Source organism: Gallinula chloropus, assembly GCF_964237585.1.
Source record: "Gallinula chloropus genome assembly, chromosome: 3".
Lineage (NCBI taxonomy): Eukaryota > Metazoa > Chordata > Aves > Gruiformes > Rallidae > Gallinula > Gallinula chloropus.
The window spans coordinates 110,869,150-110,888,489 of record NC_140087.1 but is presented as its reverse complement, the minus strand read 5'-3'; positions in this window follow the sequence as shown (position 1 = coordinate 110,888,489).

Genomic DNA, 19,340 nt, shown 5'->3' with positions numbered 1-19,340 from the left:
GTTACTATAAAAAGAAAAGACAAACTCAATCTTTTTCTTTGGATTTTTTTTCTTACATGGCCATACCTGCGTAGTTTGAGCCTCTAAGAGTTATGTGTGTGTGTGTTAAATATGGTCTAAACAAGACATAATCATGTATGCTGCACTACAGCAGAGCAGAGGATCATCAGATTCTGGATCAGCCCTGGGTGGGAAACAGGGATCGCTCAGAGTGCTGTGATTTTGGATATGAGCAGAAGAACTGTAAATAACTCTAAGCAAATAACTCTAAGGGAGATGACTAGTGTGTTTTGTCTCTATGTTTGGGATAAGCTACAGCTGACAAAGTCTGATAAAACATTTTAATTGAATACATTTTATTTTGAATGAAAAATGTGCTCGAAATATTATTTCCCCATTGAATTTTCTAGGCATAAAACCTGTTTCTGTCTCTGAAATTAGCAGTCGAATAGTGTTATCACATAGCTCTGTTATCTATACAAATAGTTCAGTGATTGCTATGTCCTTGCAGGTTATTTGTCAAAACAATTAGCTGCTTAGTTGTGCTTTTAAAAAAAAATCTACTTATTAAATTGTGCCTCTTAGTCAGCAGAGTTTCTTTTGAGGCACTAGGACTGACTCATAGGTTTTGCTCATCCTGTTGAGAAACAGTCAGGCAGTTCAAGAACTGAGACACACGGGCTGTAGTCATTCATTTATTTATTTCACCAACAAGCTTGCCAATTAGGGTATCAAACAGTCTTATAAATCCAGATTCATCCTACCTTATTTGGGCATTAAATCAGGAACAGGACTCCAGAGGACAATTCAAACTGTAGTTGAGTTGATTTGTTTCCAGTGATGTCCATCTTTCCCTGTTGATTTGAGGAGATTCATAAGGCTATCAAACTCTGAACTAAAGCATGTCAAGAACCTACAGCCAACTGAGATGAATATAGCATCTAACTCATACATGTTATCAGTTATTTGGATTTCTTAGTCAATGGCAGTGTGCTACATAACACGATGGGAATACATACAGATTCATTGCCTAAATCAAATAGTAGTCGAGCTCTCAGGGAGAAGATTTATAGGGTTTAGTTGAAAACTTTGTAAGGTATGAGATGACATTCATATGAATTAGGGTTTGGCAAGCTTTGCCATAGATGAAACTTTATTGCTAGGGTTTGAATGGAGATCTTGTCTCACTGCCACTGATCATTATTCCCAGGAACAGAGCACAGCATGGAAGAAGTCAGGGATAGAAGTGGCAACGACAAAACAAAACAATGTAGGGCTACAGCAAAATGGTCAGAGAGAAAAGAACAAGAGAGGTTCTGTAAAGAAAGGCAGTGGACACTATGGGAAGCTAAATAAAACTGAACTTTTTACAGGCAAGTATTTTTGTGGATGGGGTGGCAGGTTACCTTGCTGCACACCAGCTGCCCACCAAGCTGCTCTATCATTCCCTTCCTCAGCAGGACAAAGAGGGGAGAAAATAATGTGGAAAAAAGTCTCATGGGTAAAGATAAAAGCAGTTTAATAAAGCAAAAGCAAGGGTTGTGCACAGAAGCAAATGAAAACAAAAGATTTATTTTCTACTTCTCATCAGCAGATGATGTCCGGCCACTTCCCAGGAAGCAGAGCTTCAATAGGTGTATTAGTTGCTCAGAAAGACACGTGTAAGAAATACTGAATGGTCCCCTTCCTTCTCCTTTTTCTCAGCTTTTGTCACTGAGCAAACATCATTATGGAATATCCCTTTGCTCAGTGTGGGTCAGCTCTCCTGGTTGTGTCCCCTCCCCAGATCCTGCCCACCCCGAGCCCACTGCTGAAGGGGATGTTGGAGAGACAGCTTTGATGTATACCAGCCCTGTTCAACAGCAGCCAAATCCTGGTGTGTTACCAGCACCTTGCTGGCTGCCGATACACAGCACAGTGCTATGAGGGTGCTGTGGAGGGGTAGCTCCGGCTCAGCCAGACCCAATGTGGATGGAAAATGTCTCAATGGTGAGATGGAAAGTGATTCACTCTAATAATGGAATTTGTGTCTTCACATTTTACACTTTCACTAAGTAGCAGCAGTTAAGCACTCATATTTAGCATGATTCCATTGATACCCACACATAAACTGTTATCATGAATTTGGTACCAAACAAGATATCATGGATATTAAAGGAATTAATTAAAAAACCTTACATTCTTGACTGGATAATTTATTTTTTCCTTTTGAGAAATTTCTACATTTTTATGCTTTGGTTCCAGACACACAAACCTGCTTTTATTTCCGAAGTCATATTCTGGAAAGGTAATTTAAAACTGAGACGGAAAAACATCCGAATGATCACCAAGGAAAAGGTAACCTGGCAATCCTGTCTTCACAGAAAGGCTCTGGTGCCTCAGCTACACAAAAAGAAAGCAGAAGATCCATTTAGTGAAGGTACAGCACAGCATTTCTTGGCTGGATAGGATTCAAAATTATATTTCCTTAAAAGATCACCAGAAGTGGCTGGGAGTATCACTATAAACCTCCCTCTAAAGGAAGAAGCCCCTACTTTTCTTTTGTCCTTGGAGGCGAAAGAAAGTGGCAAGCTCATCTCAAATTTGCGGAAAAGTGAAGTTCAAACATGTGAAACAAAAGGAAAATCCCTAAGCGTGCACCATGCTCTTTTTCAAGTTATGTTAGCTGGGATTCATGCTGCTGCCCTTCATTTTCTTGTACTGTAGTCTTGGGACTGCAGGAAAATTGCAAAGGGATGAATGAACATTACTTTGACAAAAAGGTGAAAGGCATATCTACTATAACCTGTTTTTTTGATCAGGTAATTTGTGAAGAGGGTGTTAAGTAATACATGTTCTAGTTAGGTACATTTTTTTTTCTTTTTCTTTTGAGGCTAAAAACATCCTGTCTTCATGCAATTACATATAAGTGGCAAAAATACCGATTCATGTGAAATAAAGGACACACCATGCTAATGTTCAGTGCAATGCAATCGAGTGGGCATTGAATTGAATGAGGTGCTTAAGGGACAGACACATAAAAGCAGTATTTCTGTTGAGCCTCTGTTTTCAAGAACTTCTCTAACACACATTTACATCCAATAAAGAAATCCTAAAATAAAAGAAAAGGCATGTCAAATATCAATGAGTCAGGAGAAAGTTGTAACAAGATTAATGTGCGCGTAGGTGGCAGGAGTCTTCTGGCTGCTTCCTCTCCCTGGTTTCTGTTCAAATTGGTTTCTGTTCTGTTTCCCCTTCACAGTTTCAGAGGAGAATCGTTCTAAAGAAGAGCAATATTGACTGTCAGAGTACACATTGGCATGGAACAGTCATCCACTGGGATTTTATTTTCACCATCAACAGACACCATGAATGACCGAGATCCAGAAATTACATCTACGCAAACAATGTCCTGGGTGTGGGCAACAGTGTTGGGAAATGATTATCTGTGGCCTAATAGCCTTTAAATGGTAATATTTGATCCAATTTATCAAATAAAATACACAGAGGAGAGATTCACTGATGCCATTAGAATGAAATCTTGAGACCAAAATTAACTGATATTGCCACGTTTGATTTTGTTGTACATTTAATTTGTGTAATGAGGCAGCACTACACAAATTAAATGTATAACAAAATCTAACAGTCAAATAATTATTCAGTTGTGCATCTACTATAATCACTTGAATTTTAGAAGCCTGAAAACAGAAACTAAAATTTCTTCTTTGAAGTTCTTCTGCAAGTATTTGTAACAATGTAATGGGTACTGAAATTCTGAAACTGCAGTCCTGGTGCAAACAACTTCCATGTTGTACTGCTAGTGGAAATCTTCTCTCCCACAAAGTTATAGGAATTATCTGTTCAGTACTTACCTGTCTTGAGTATACAATGTTCTTCATTCTACCATGAATATATGTAAAATATAGAATCCAAGTCTAAAGCCTTTGAGCCCAAGATACATTTTAAGCCTTCACTAAGTAGGGAAACACCTGTGGAGTCAGCAAGATCAATAAATTCCCAGTTAGCTTACTCTCCTCATAGACGGTAAACATACTGCAAGGGTGAAGGGAATGAGAAAATTATCATCCTCTGATATATATTCACTGTATTGATATGTGTGTCTTCATATTACAATTCATTTCCTTTTAAAATCTTTTCATGTTGCTTATTGATCTCAGTCTTGAAAAAATCTCCTCCCTTCAAAAAAGTTTGTCCTGTTCTGAACTGTGATTAAATCATTCTTGGGTATGGGGAAGAAAGAGAATACACCAAAATCCTCTTTCATGTAGATTTTACATCACTTGACTTGGAGGAATTTAGGTGAATTTTCTCACATTTCCAAAGAGGTGTTTCAAAAATCAAAATATATGAGATGGATAGGTTTTTGGTTTGTAGGCAGCTGTAATTCAAATTTCTATTTGTGAAAATTGTCACAACAAAATGATTGAGAAAGGCCACACAATGGCAAAAAGTTTAATTTCCAATAAACCGGTATTTTCTGGGGGAAAAAAAATCAAACCTTTAAAAAAAGCTTTGCAATTCATGCATCTTAAAATGCAAGAATAACCACATAATTTACTTAAATGCTTTGATTTTTTTTTTCCCATGGCGTGAATCCATGCAATCACACCAATATCTTCCAGCACCTTAAGATCAAAAGCAAATGGAATGTTGGTGACCTTTTGGTGAAATCAATTGAATTAGAGCAGGCTTTCATTTAATCCTTTATACCTGCTGAAATTTAAGATTTCACACTAAAATAAAATGTTACATGTGACATTTAAAATTTCTCATATAACAATGGAAGGAACTGTCTTAGTGTATGAGAAATGATTTGCTCAGTTTATAGGAATTAATGAGCCCAGCTTTTGCATAACTACTGCAAACAAGAAATCACTTTCTAGTCTCCAGGGAGCTTTGACTTGTTCATCACCAGTGAGAATGGAAAAGAAAACCTTGGTGATCCTGTAAAGGGAGAAAATAAAAGGGAAAAGGAGTAAAGCTGTGTGGGTAGACATTATTATTCCACATTTTGCAGAAGTAAATGAGGAGCTGGAACCACCGCCCCTGCCTTTATGAGTTTACAGTATGGTAGGAGTGAATTGGGGAAAGACTTATTCAGGTAATATATTATGCTGATGCATTCTGGTTATCTATATACTAGGATCCAAATTGCCAAGTTATATGTAAATATTAAAAATGTCCTAAAAGCTGGAGGTAAGAGGTGTATTTTAATAATTAGCAATGTTTTCTTCGTAAAGGATTGCAATCTTCAGCTCTCCTACTGCTTGTAACTCTTATGTCAAAGCAGTCAGATTTTATAAAGGTTATGATTCAAATGTGTTCTTAACTTCTGTAGTGTTATCGTTTGACACTTTGGAAGTCCATCACTCCATAACTCCAGGTTTGCAGGAAGTAGTAGTTTACTGCTCTGGAACCGCAGTCCATATTCACCATAATTTTGTACTTTCATTAAACCAGAAATGATGTGTTAATAATTTTCATTAAAATTAGAAAAACAAAGGCAGGTATTTATTCTTTAGCCACGGTGTCTCAACAAGAGCTCTTCCAGTTTAAACTCTTCAGCTTATACATTTTCTTGGACCCTTGTTTACTGAAGGGATAATAGGAACATTCAGGGTTTTTGTTTGCTCTTCAAGTTTTGTTAATTAGTGTTAACAAAGAAGACTGTAAAAGAGGCACAGAGATTTTGAGTTATCATGTGTTCATCCCTAAGATCCAGCACGTACAGTATTCTGCCTGCATTTTGCAACCCTCTTTCCTATTCTCTCTCCTCTCCCACTCCCCTTCCCCATTTTCAATGTCCTGTAGCACAATGAAAAGGGTGAATCAGGTTAACCTGCCAGTTTTATCTCTACTTCTGATTATTTCTTGGAAATTGGTTTGCCCTCTTTATGCTGGCAGAATATGAACCTCTCAGCTTTTTCTTATTTTTTTTTTCCACTAGAATTACAAAAATATTGCCATGCCAGATAGGCATGGAAAGGCAAAAGATGCTATGGAATTCCTTTAAAAATATATTTAATACTCAAAATTTTTACATTAGTTTTTGCAAATTTTTATTGAAGATGATCAAGCAAGAATGTATTTTATAGATTTTTCAAACTTTCAGAGAAAGGAACTGGAGAAAATTGGAACCCCTGTTGCCAACTTTTTTTTCTATCATTTGCCATTTTGGTGATGCAATCAATGGCAAGATTTTTATCTCTACCAAGATCATGCTCTAATTCTAATATTAACATCCTAAAATTCAAGTAATTTTTCTTTCTAGTAAAAGAGGATGCAGAGCCCATACCATTTACTGTAAGAATTTGTTAGACTTCTGGATTGTTTTCTGATGTTAACAGAAGAGAATACCTCAGGAATACCACTGTATCTGTTAGGTTTATCAGCTCACCTGGAAAATCTTTAATTGCAGAACAAACTTCACAGAGATGTAGTAGAGATACGAACAGTGATGGCAAAGTAGCTGCCAGGTATCCACTGTATGCATAATGTATTTAAATGGAGCTATTATTGATAAGCAATTAAAGTGCCTATCTTCAAGCCTGTTTATTTGATGTAAATAATTCAGTGGTTTTATCCTTAAAACAGTGTCTGTGTTTGTGAATGATGTGAGATTGACAGGCAGTAGAAAAGGGAATCCTCTGTTTATCCATGGAACGTGCACTGCATGCCGGGGACAGCTCTGGGACTCAAGGTGCCTCACTCCTTTCCTGGAAGACCTGTAATACCTAATAAAGCACAAATCTTTGGCATATAGTTGCAGGTGAAAGCGCCAATAAGTAATTACTGTCATGTTCTTGTGTCTGAGCTGAGTCCAAACATGGTTTTTTTATTACATTTATTATTATTCACCATTTCTCAAACTAATCGGTGGTCTGGCTCAGACACACTTGATTAATGTGAATGCAGTTGGAGTTAATATATATTGCAGGGTATCAGCACTTTGCCCAAATAATACATTTTGGAGTTGATTAACCACTATACTACAGTTGTTCTGCATCACTTGTAAAATACAAAGATAACACAAAGTCTGCTTCTCTTGTTCTACCCTTCGTATATGTGAGCAAAAACTCATGGATGAGAAATGAGTGCCTTATAACCAAATGCATGGCATGGGTACAGTGTGCAGGCTGTACTCTGCCTCTTGGAGTGAAGGAATTAATTTAGAAATAAAAGAAGTTTCTTACCTCTTGTTACAAAGGTTCAACTCAACTGTCCAAGTGTCAGGTGTAGGTCTTATTAGTGCCAATGGGAATCCACACAACTGGATTTTTACTCTCTAGATTCACATCTGGAACATTAAAACAAGTGCAAATGTGTTTTGCTTTAATTACTTACATTTTAAAAATATATAGGGGAGATATGCATAATATAAGAAAAAAAAACCCTCTTTTGTCACTGAAATTTTAGGTGGAGAAATTCAAGCATGGGAAAAATTTATGGTTTTTAAAAGAGTTTGCCTAAATCAGAACTAAGGCCATTTGCTAAGTCTTAGGTTATCTTTCACCAGCAATGTAATTTGTTTTCCTGAAGAGCTTAAAAGCATAATAGAGTTTAAATCACTGAAGTCCTACTACTTCTCTTACGATGAAGGTCATTGTTCTGGTTTTATTCTGTGACACTCCATTTAAACAGTTACAAAATTTAAAAATACTTATTAAAAGTTGAGTTAGGCCTTATGTTGTATTTTGTAATGTCTAGAAAATATCTAACCAGAAAAAGAATTTAAAATAGCAGGGATTTCTTAATGCCAGAATACAAAACCAAATATATATTATTAATGCTACCAATGCACATCAATATACTGTGTATTCTATTCAAGAGAAATACGAAAAGAACACAATCTATTTTCAAATTTATCTTGTTCTACACAGAATCTAATTATTTTGCTTGGTGTCTCAAACAACATCCTTAGTGAAGATAGCAGTTGGGCTCAAATTTCCTTAGATGCAGATTCATACTTGTTCTACTCTTTGAAGAAATCTCACCATGGTGTGATGTGTCCAGGTTTTGAGCCTGTTTTGAACAGGTAAGACATATTTTGACAATTTTCAGAAGGGATTTTGAAAGGAGGGGTTTAAAAGGAAAGAGAAATAAGTAGCTGGTGGTGGAGGGGGAAGAGAGAGGCAGATCTTATGACTACATCTGTAAAAGGAAATTAAAGAAGTGTGGTACCATTCTGTAGCATAGAATAGCCAGTATCTGTGCAATGAAACTATTTTACACTAAAAACATGTTGGAACTGCTGCCCAGCCTCCACTAACTTCTGAACAGTGCTCAAAATGGTCCGGGAGCAGCCTAATATTTTAACAGCACGGGTGAGCAGGTCCCAGCCCTCTTGCATTTTTTGTCAGAGACTCGCCTGTGTTTCTGTGAGAGGCGTTACTGCTCTGCAGCAAGGCAAAATAACTTTGTGTGTTGTCAGGGCAGTGTTGTCTGGTGAGATTTAGCAGAGGCAAATGCATGAGGAGCTTAGCACATTAGTGGGGCGTTCATGATTTAATTAATATGGACCGAATCGCTTTTGCACTTCAGCAAAGGTTAATGCCATTGCATGGAATGGAATTGGAATACGTTGTGGCTATTGGGGGTTAAAGGGTTTCCTTTACATAATCGAGCTCCGACACGTGATGGTGGGTTTTTTTTCCTCGATTATAAAACACTAGTTGTTAAGTAACAACTGTCAGTGTTCACCAATCCAACACTTCAGCTCTGTGCCAGCGCGACAGCCCAAAATGACCCAAGTTCCAGCTAGATGTCTCCACCTTTTCACACCCAATTACCCACAGAGTTTGTAGTTCTATTTCAGATTATGTGGTTGAGGATACCTGGACTACCAGGTGAGCGTGAAAGGCAGATTTCTTTCTATAGTTTGGAAAGGTGTGTACACCTAGGTCTGGCCAGGTTAAGAGGGAAAAACAATATCCCTGTAGAAAATTAAGTTCATACCAGTTCTTTTTCTCTTGTTCTCTCTCCTTCTCCTCTTCCATACAACTCATTTTAAAATAGACTTGGCTGCTGAATCGAGGCAATTCCCATTTATATAGAAACAATTTTTGCTTCAATGTGAAGTGTGAACATAATCTTTTACACGAATAGGCATAAATGCCCCTCAACAGGGGGGTATTGTAACAGAAAAGAAATGAGGAGGCAGCTAAATCTAAGAGTATATTTCCTTTTTTCAAAACAAGAGAAACAAAATCAATCAACAAAACATCTTGGGTGGCTTTGAATGCTTTTATTTTTTTTTTATTTAAAGGGAAAAAATAATCTTTTTATGAAAATCTTTGAATACAAGGGGAAATAATTTTTTTCATATAAGGTTAACATTTCCTGTGTACCTCTCATGAAAGTTCAGTCTGATTTCCAACTTAGCTCTGGTCAGGCTTTGATCTTATGCCACAGATTACTGTAATGCATAAGTAAAATTTGTTGCTATAGGCCATCTCTATTCTTCATGAATCTAAACAAATTAAAATATTTTAACAAACTTCTGGGTTAATGTTTCTTTGATATTCATGTTGATGAGCATGCTCTTACCTGTATTTGTATAGGAATGATCAAGTGTGGCATCACTCAAAGTTACCAAGGACCATGTTCATCTCCTTAGGGAAGGAGATTAATGTTGATCTTCTGAATAGAAAATGACTGAAAAAATCCATTACTGCAAAAAAAGTTTCCAGGAAGATATGACAGTTGAGGAAAGTTTGGTTGTCAGCTACTTGAGGGCACCAAAGTAGGTATTTTAGGTTCAGTTTTCAAAAAGGTATTCCTAAACTATATGCACAAATCTTCAATTATAAAACCATGAAAATTATATGGCATAGAATTCAAGAGCATATAATTCAATTATTTTAGTAATGAAAATTTCAAATAATTATGAAATAAAGTATGAAAGAATATGTTTACAGAACAACACAAGAAGCTATTTGAGATTTTTCGCAACCTTTAAACTAATTGCTTAGACTGTTCTGAAATGCAGGGTAAAATAAAATGCCTTTGAAGTCCTGTAACACAGTGCAGTAGTTCCCTGACAATTTCCACATATTCTTTCACAACTGAAAAATGGAGACTTAGAAATTAATATTAGCACTTTGTAAATTCATCCTCACAAGAAGCCCATGTATCTTCTGTGTTATCTTTTGTGATTAGTTATAGATACATAAAATTATTTTAATTATCAAGAAGATTACTCTGAAAGCAGCTGTTCTTCAAGGCTCGTATCTGAATAGTATCATCAAAACATCATAGTATTCAAACACGCTTCCCTTGATTAGCATTTATCACTGAACTCCGAATACGTATATTTCATCTATGGTACCATTATTTTAATGACAACCCCTAATTAAGTTGACATTTCACTATCCTTATTTCATAATTCAGTTCTTTCTGACCTCAGGCAAATTATTTATATCTGTTGAGGTTCGTTTAAAAAAAAAAAGGGTGCAAATTCTTATTTTTCCATAGTGACAAATCCAGTTGAAGTCTGTCTTCATTTACAGTATTAGTGTCCTACTGAACTCTCTGTGTTGAGGCAGCATCTAGTTATAAATGCCTCCATCATCATAATATACCAGGATTCCTGCAGCAATCCACAAGAAGAATTTATACCACCAATAGACAGCCCATGCCAGACTCAGACCCACTGCCACCAATGCTCAAGAGATATTTCTGGGTATGTGAGGAGACAGCTAAGAAAGGAATGGGTAAAAAAAATTTCCCTGTATTTCAGCTTGATATCCTATGCCCCATATTAGAAATATATGGAAAGTGTGGGAAGAGTTCCATGTGTTTTAATGCATATTTTTCTAAGTAAGGAAGTCCCTTCTCACATGGGATGTGTAGCAGAGCATGCAATTAGAGTTGGGATTCACTTCCATTTGATTTTGTCATAGTAGGGAGCCAGGTCAAATGAGGTCAAAAATGCACAGAGATTTTCCTCAAATACCAATTTTTTGAGCCAAATCATGTCTGAGAAGGGACTATCATTTCAAAGAGAGAGAATACAGGCTCTCATGTTTATAGAAAAGTCCTCTCTTCAGATGCACAAGTCTAGAAAGCAGGCACAAAATCTGAAGAATGGGAGTGCTCAGGCTTGCAATTTGGCAGCTGAATTTCTTGATCTGGAATGATTAAAATTTCGCACTTCAAAAGAAAGCATCAAATACTACAAATAAACAAATAAATACATGTGCCTTTCTAATTACCTTTTTTAATTACAAAAAATAGTGTAAATCTGAAAGGACTAAATCCTTGTCATTCACATGGATGAAAGGTAACAAAAGCCTAGAGGATTAGATGGACTGGAAATGGTGTTTACGGTTCTGCATTTCATCGTTTCACTGAGCTGTAGCAGCTTAAACAGCTTATGGACAAACATGTGCAAAGAAACTTCAAAGGTTAATTTAAACAGTTTAATGCTCTGAAAAGTGTAACAACTTATCTACAGTGAGAACATGTTTGCCTATAGTATATTCCTGGGGTCAGGAGGTGAGGCTTTTCCCTTTCCGTCAGTGTGGTATAATGCATCATCCCACCTGGCAATCCTATGGAAAAGAATTGTGCTGGAAATCTGCATTAAATGATGATGTTCCTGATTACTTCTCATGGTATTTGCAAGCATCTGATTTAATGAGATCCAATATTTGTATGCAATTTGCATTCATAAATTTGATGACAAATAAAAGGACTAGCTATAGAAATGGGAATATTTTGTCTATTCTTAGTATTTAAAAGCTAATTCTGTGGCAGAAATACAGAAAAATGAAAATAAAAATGACCAAAGGATGTTCCTTTCTGGAGATTTTTAGTATATACTTGTGAGTTGTAAATCCAAAGCTACAACTGTCCCTGACAAAACCCCAGCAAATACATTTTATTTTGCCTTCTTTCCCTGTCCCTTTTTTCCCCTGTAACTTCTTTAAGATATTGTTCGGGTTTCTTGTGCACTGTCTAGCACAATCATATTTCAAAGAACAGAGAATGAACATCCTTACTCTTCAGGACAATCCCAGAGAGGTTAATGGGAAACTGCAAGATGGCTTCTGATAGGCAAAAAATTAAAAAAAAAAGAAGATAAAAGAAAATGAATAAAAAGGATAATGATGATTTAGGATGCGAAGACTTCAGGAAAGATTTTTATCAGATTCTCCTTCCATTCCATTAATCCACCATTCTCTAGCCACACCGATCATGACCACTACAGCATTTGTGTACATCTGCTGAGCTCCAGAAACTTCGGCTTGACTCTAGGTTTCAGTGGGCAAAGCTTGTCAAAGTCAATGGTTTATTAGAGCATTGGAAGCAGACTTCTGTCTTCTCTCATGTCTGTAGGACTCATGTGTTTGAAAGTTTTTCTGCTTTTTCTAAGCCTAACTGTTGTTCTAATAAAAACTATTAGCTCTGCCTATAATATTTATTTTACCTTGGAGCATCACAGATAGAACAAAAGAACAGCTCACATAGCTAGAACATAGCTATAGCTGTCCACAAAGGCAAATGTGCAACCTCACTGATGTATTATTTCTTCTTATGCTGCATATTTTTTCAGCATTTTTCCTTCTCGCATACAGTGTTCTTTCATGGTTTATTTCTGATTTGAGAATTATTTCAGAAATATGGAAAGTTGAAGAATGATACAATAATACATTAGTAATAGTGCTTCATCATTCCCATTTTCCTGTATAATTCAGTGCGGCTTCATCCCACAAAATGGTGCTGCATAATATGAGTTCAGTGCAGCACATTTTATGATCCCTAGAGCTCAAATATTGGGCTTTTATAGAAAAGAAATTCAAAGAATTATGTGTCTATTTTATCTCTCCACAAAAATAAGATGGACTTCTCTAGTATCACAAAGTTGAGAACTAAAAAGGGAAAATAAATCAAGAATATTAGACATTCCCTTTTTTGCTGATTAACTCTTTAGTTGGATTTAAATGTATAATCTTTCAGTCCAAAAGACTGAGTCCTTTTTGGGATTAAACGCATACAGGAAGAGATTGTAAACCACCAATTCATCTCCACAGCTTCTGTGCCATGTATGGCTCGTACATCCCTGTCATACTCTATAAGATAATCTCTTTTTCAGGTTTGAAGACACCCAGCCTACTCAGTCATTCCCCATATGGAAACTTCTACACCATTGATCATCCCCTGCTCCTTTTTCTAAATATTTCCAAGCTTTAATATGCCCTTCCTTAGACAAACAAACAAGAAATGTACACAGTATTTCTGGATGAGTAAATAATGGATTTGTAAAGTGGCATAGTGATGTTTGTTCTCTTAATTTTTACTGTTCCACTAACAGTTCATAACAGTTGGGGGAGGGGTCTTTTTTCTTTCTTTGGGTTTTTTGGCTGTTCCTGAGTACTGATCTGATTTTTTCAAGGAACTGAGTCACGATCCCAAGGTCTCATCCTGCCTGATAATGCCCAGCTCCGAGCCCATCATGTTTTATGAGAAACTATGCTTTTCCCCATGCACATTGCTTTCTGTTTATGTACACAGAGTATCTTTTGCCATTTAACTGTATAGGTACGGAACCTTGTGAAGGCCTACTCAACTCTTCATAATTACACCCTGCACTTCCTTGCATGAATAACTTTGTAACACTGTCAATTTCACTTGCTTCTCCATTTTTAAAATTAAAACTATTAAACAGTCCCAATCTTTATTACTGTTGACGTCTCTACAGTGTAAAGAAACTTTCTTATCTTTTATCCAATCATTTAGCCATATTAAATAGCACATTTTCTCTTTTGCTAGCAAATGTTCACTTCTGTTGTGACTGCTTAATTTTATTAAAAGCTTTTCTTAAGATGTTTTATCAAAAGGATTGGGAAAATTCAAATAAGTCATCTTTATCCATGTGCCAGCTCAGCTGGGTCATTCAAAGAACCATGAAAGGTTTGCAATGCAAGTGTTCCTTTCATAGGTGTCTCAGATCTTATTTTTCACATCTGGGTTTATTTTATATATAAGTATATATATTGGTATAGTTTCTACTGCTTCATTTTGTTCAGGTCTCATCTTATACGCCTGTAAGTTCCCTTGACCTTCCCAGAAATGTCTTCTAAAGGTTGGCGTCATGCTTGCTTGCCTCCATACTTCAGGTATCAAGGAAGTTTTAAGTGAGAGGTTACACACTGTTGTTAGTAGTTGAGCTGTTCCATCCTTCTGATGTTTTTGAATACTTTGATGATTTCTCTCTGGTTTTGGGGAATAATTTGAGTTCATTTGGTGCATTTTTACCACACTTACTTCCTCTGTTCCTTCAGTTTCAGAGAGATTCACTGCTCAGTCCTTCCATCCCCCATAAGGGTTCTCATGTGGGAATCTACCTGAATTCTTTTACAGCAAAAAGTGATTAAAAGGGATAATTTCGTTTCTTTGCAATGCTTTTGTCAGCTCTGTACATTTACAGAGCACAGTAGTGCTCTGTAACTCAGCACTACTGAGTTAAATGTACTTGATCACATTTGAACTATGTCTGATTGGTTTTGATAGTCAGTCAACTTGCAAGTCTCACAGCTTCAGATGCCAGTTGGGAAGTAGCACAGGACAGGAACTATTCTCCACGGTTTGGATGCAGTTGCCGTGCTGTAAATGGTAACATAATGTGTGGGTATTGTCATGCTATAACAGTAAGGAAAAGGACCAGAGAATGTGTTGTGAAATTTGCACATAAGAGGTTAAAACCACTGGTGTCCCTGGTGTCCACTTATCTCTTATGCAAACATTGTGGATAAACATCTGCAAGGCTGCCACTAGAAGCAGCTGAAGGAGGGAGTCTTATGCCAGCAGGACAGCCCTGCTTTGGCTAGTCTGCGGAGTAAATAGATAAAGGGTTTCCACACAGAAGCTTGAAGGCCATAGTGCCTGGAGTGAGACCATGGTGTCTGGAGTGAGATATTTGGCTTAATTATCCATGAAATTAATATTAACCCTGATACACCTGAGTATGATAATGAGCTAAAAGGAGTACATGCTAAACATATCACCATAGTACTTGACTCTCCACTCAAATCATGTTAAATGTCATCCCAGGGAGCAGAACAGCTAAGGTTGGGGTATAAAGGGTATTGAGGAAGTTACCCCTGTTGTTTTAATAAACTTTCTATCAGTTTCAACTTTGGAAAACTCTCTCAGTTACAGTCCTTTGGTGGCTCCAACAGACAAACGTTGGTTCTGATATGTGGCTATACACACAATCCTTTAGACATAAGCCATTGACTAAGACTAGGACTAAGACTGGACCTAGCCGCACCTTGTCTCCTCTCTGGGGAGGAGTTTAAAAAGCAAGGTTGTCCTTTCTGAACCTTGTGTTTCAACAGGAGGACCTTCTTCAACCATACATTGAACTCACACCCTTTACATGACACATGTCCTGGCATAGCTGTATTTAGCAGAAGAAATGTAGACTGGTTCTGTGTTCCATGGTCCTGTGTTAGGACAGAACTGCTCAGAGTTTGCATTTGATCTCCAACATTAAGCTTTTCTCCAATTTCTCAATAACTGATGCAAGACAAGTGTATCTAGTTTGTATCCTGACAAAGCATTTTCTTCTTGCCTGTTTAGTCATCTCTTGATGCTATTAATGTAAAGGGCTTCCTAGTTTCAAAATTTATAAAATAGAAATTAAATTAGGATAACAGAAATAGAATCATAGAATTGTCTTGGTTGGAAGGGACCTTTTAGATCAAGTCCAACCATTATCCTAACCTGCCATCCACTTCTAAACCACGTCCCTCAGCACCGCATCTAGCTGTTTTTTAAATAAGTCCAGGAATGAAGATTCCACCACTTTCCTGGACAGTCAGGTCCAAGGCCTGACAACCCTCTCTGTGAAGAAGTTTTTCCTAATATCAAATCTAACCCCCCCCCAGCGTAACTTGACACCATTTCCTCTTGTTCTATCACTTGTCACTAGGGAGAAAAGGTCAGCCCCCACCTCTCCACAACCTCCTTTCAGGTAGTTGTCCAGAGCAATTAGATCCGCCCTCAGCCTCCTCTTCTCCAGACTAAACAACCACAGTTCCCTCAGCTGCTTCTCACATTTACTCTCCAGTCCCCTCACCAGCCTGGTTGCCCTTCTCTGGATGTGCTCCAGCACCTCAATGTCTTTTCTGTAGTGAGGGGCCCAAAATTGAACACAGCACTCAAGGTGGGGCCTCACCAGTGCTGAGTACAGGGACACAATTACTTCCTTAGTTCTACTCACCATGCTACTTTCAATTCTTGAGCACCTGGGCACACTGCTAGCTCATGTTCAGCCAACTGTCAATCAACACCCCCAGGACCTTCTCTACCAGGCAGCTTTCCAGCCACTCTTCCCCAAGCCTGTAGCACTGCTTGGGGTTATTATGACCCAAATGCAAGAGCCGGCACCTAGCTACATGGCATTTTCTTCTAAAAGAAAACAAATTGCAATATGATTATAAATATGGCTTTAACAATATATTTCACTATAAAATAGACACCCAAGACAGGATTCAGGTGCCTGGATGTTGTCATCTAGGGCTATCTGAGATGCTCTATGGTATCTTACTTGGTCTCCATCTACTGCTCACGGATAAAAGTAGTATCTTTGCAATATCTGACAGCCTAATGACAATGTGTCTCAGGTTCCTTAGAGCATCTAAAATAGCACTTAGCACCTACGTTTTAGTCAACTCAATTAAGCTTCTTGTCAGCTGAATTTCTCTCTAGGCTCCACTGACTGTACTAATTCAATTCATTGTCTATAATGTAAGCTTAGACACCTACCTCATACCTTCACTCACAAACAGATATTTAGGCAGCCTCTATTGATGACAATAACATGATCTGAATGTTATTGGAATAAAACGAATTGGGGAGACACTGGGACACAGAAAGACAAAAGGCAGCAGGTATTTGCAGGAAGTTCATAGGTGAAAGGAAAAAGGAGGGCACTTGGAGAGGCAGGGAGAGCAATATATGTTAGAATTGTCTTAAATATGTCAGTCCTGTGAAATGGAATGCACTGACTGAAAAATAAAGACTGGATTCACATTCACTCTGTGTGCTGCCTTTAATCCCTGTAGCTGTATAAGGGACCTAAGGCAGGTAAGATACCCCCACCAAATTGCAGCAATGTGAAAAGACCTCACTGTAATGAAGAATTACCATCAAGGTAAGTGGCACTGTTGAGTTCATGTTTATTCTCTCTTGGCAAAGAAAAAACCCCACAAAACCCTCAAGGTCTTTACAGAAGCCATTAACAAAAGCTTCATGTGGGATATGAAAATTATCTTGGGTATGTATGAGCTTGTTCAATGTCATCGGTAATCAGCATCTTGCAGAATGATTTCTGCATGCCTGCCTTACCCTGTGTAGCAGAAGAAATAATGAAGATCCTCATTAATGTCTCATCACAGCCCATTTCTACACTGTCACCACAGTCAATACCTAAAGGTCAGTTTCTGCCTCTGATCTCATGTATATATGACAGTAAAAAATTGAAGAAAGCAGACTTTTGTTAAGGGAAATACATTGTCCTCTTACAAATATGTGGAAGCAATTTGTTCATTAAGAGTTGTTTTATTTAAGTTCAGCTCATGGAAATAATATGGTTTGGTGTGGTTTGGTGTGGTTTGGTGTGGTTTGGTTTGGTTTGGTTTGGTTCTGTTCAGTTCAGTTTGGTTTGGTTTGAAGGATCTGAAGCCTGCTGTGTCCTCTAGCCTTGTGGCTGTGCTGTATTTTCTCCCATCTGATGTTATTACCAGAACATCCCACTTGCAGTGGAGTTTGGCCCCAGAATTTGTTGTACGTAATTGTGTCTGTTTGACCACCAGCTATGTTAGGATCTGAAGGACACCTGTGAGATTGTAGAAACAGTTGGAACAGAAGTAGAGGCTAAGAAAGGACTGACACATTAAAGGCATATGGCACAAACTTCTGATAGCCTCTCTATTGCAAACGATCTACAGTCATCACAAGCCTTTCTGCTATAATGACCTGAATCCATGGAGCGTTTTCTGCAAGCTACATTGAGCACCAATATATTCATTTTGGAACTTCTGACTGATCTTTTTTATGCTGACTTTGGTAAAATACAACTCCATTCCCCTTGATTTACTCCTGGACCCAATCAAGGAAATCAGAAAAGAAGCAAGCACTGGAATACTCACTTAAAATCCTCTATTTTAGTTTAATGTATTTTCTTCCAAATCTTATAGCTAAAAACTATAATTAATTTACTGAAAATAAATGAAAAAGCAAGGTATAGCTTGAACAAAACCTCACATCAGAAAGTTTACATCAGATTATGTACTTTAAAAGAAAAAGCAAAAATCTGGATTCAAGAAAAGGGAAGGAGGCAAGCTGGAAAGGTTTTGGTTTGATTCATCTCTTTTATAGGAAAAAAATATTGATGGAATAGAGTTTTGCACAGGGATGAATGAGCTCACAGGTTGGGCGGGGGACTTCTCCAGATCGTGACCCCTCTTTCTACCTCTCCTCTGTATCTGAACAGAGTGTGTTCCTCATGAGCTGCCGTGCTGATAACGATTGAGTGGGGTCAGAGGGACATCTGCACCAAGCTGTAGCAACTCAGAAGCTGAACCCTTTGAAAAGCCATTTTAAGCTGCACATTGGCTTGTGCATTGTCTCTGTCCAGTGCTGGTGGAAAGTAAAATGTATTTCTGTTCTGTTCAGAGCACGCAAAGGAGGAAATGCTCAAAGTTTTGGGATTGTCTTTTGGAAAGTCACCAAAACTCAGTGGAAAGAGATTTTCAGAGCCTGCTTACTAATGAGTGTTTTGTTTTGAAAGGGTAGTGGCTGGGATTTCTTCCGAGGAAGGAACATTCCCTTGCTTCCACCTGGAAGCCAAATCAGCAAAGCTGCGCGGCAGCATGGGCTCCTTGCTCAGAAGAAGCAGGGAGCAATGCTTTTCTGTAGCATCAGCTAAAATCATTATGCAGTCCCATCTGTTATATCTCATCATAGAGCTTGCTCAAGGTTTTTTTTTGTTTGTTTGTATTTCTAAAGAATAAAGGAGGTATATTTAAAGGCAGCACTGTCCAGAACAGAGCACTGATATCTATAGATTTATAGCTCATTGAGATGAGCTGATTTTGGTGGTATTACTTTCTCAGATTTACTTACAGGAGACCACGACCAAGAGAATAACACATTCAGAGCTTTGAAAAAGAAGTTTTATTACTGTTAAGAGAATGTATATCTAAGCATTATAGAATTGTTTGGGCTTTGTCTTAGATTTATTTTTTAATGGCGTTCCCAGGGGCTCTGATTTCAACGTGGCTCAGACTTTCGTACACAGCTTTTCTTGTTTATCAGAATCTCACAAACTG